This window comes from Salvelinus sp. IW2-2015, linkage group LG27 (genome assembly GCF_002910315.2).
Source record: "Salvelinus sp. IW2-2015 linkage group LG27, ASM291031v2, whole genome shotgun sequence".
NCBI lineage: Eukaryota > Metazoa > Chordata > Actinopteri > Salmoniformes > Salmonidae > Salvelinus > Salvelinus sp. IW2-2015.
Genome location: NC_036867.1, coordinates 34368207 through 34368906, shown reverse-complemented (window position 1 = coordinate 34368906; position 700 = coordinate 34368207).

The window sequence follows — 700 nt, the reverse complement described above, 5'->3', positions numbered from 1 at the left end:
TCTACCATCTGTCAATCACTCACCTGGTGTCATTCACTCACCTAGTGTCAAACACTCTCTCATTCTTAAACACAAGTAGCCATCACTCTGTGTCCATCACTCTGCCTCAGCCCCTCCTCCTGACAATCAGGTGCTTCATCCCTCCCTCTCTGCCAATCAGGTGCCTCAGCCCCTCCTTCTCTGACAATCAGGTGCCTCATCCCCTCCTTCTCTGCCAATCAGGCTGTGTCGCAGAGCAGCGGCCTTACATAGACTGACTGAGGGCTGTGAAAATGACTGACTGAGGGCTGTGAAAATGACTGACTGAGGGCTGTGAAAATGACTGACTGAGGGCTGTGAAAATGACTGAGGGCTGTGAAAATGACTGAGGGCTGTGAAAATGACTGAGGGCCATGGGGTGTGGGGAGGAGGTGATGCTGTGACAGTGGGGTGGTGTTTGAGAGTGTCGGACCTTTGAGAGTGTCGCGACTTTGAGCAGTTCGACTGAGTTGTCTCGGACTTCAAGGGTCGGACTTGACAAGTGTCGGTCTGTGAAAGGACATAATAAGTGACACTCACCACAACTTAGGGGGAAAATAAAAGTTTAAACACACACTACACACACACACACACCCACACACACACATAAGTTTCTTCCTCCTGACTGAACTATTACCAGTGTCCCACAGTCCCTTGCAGCTACAATGGATGATGCATACCG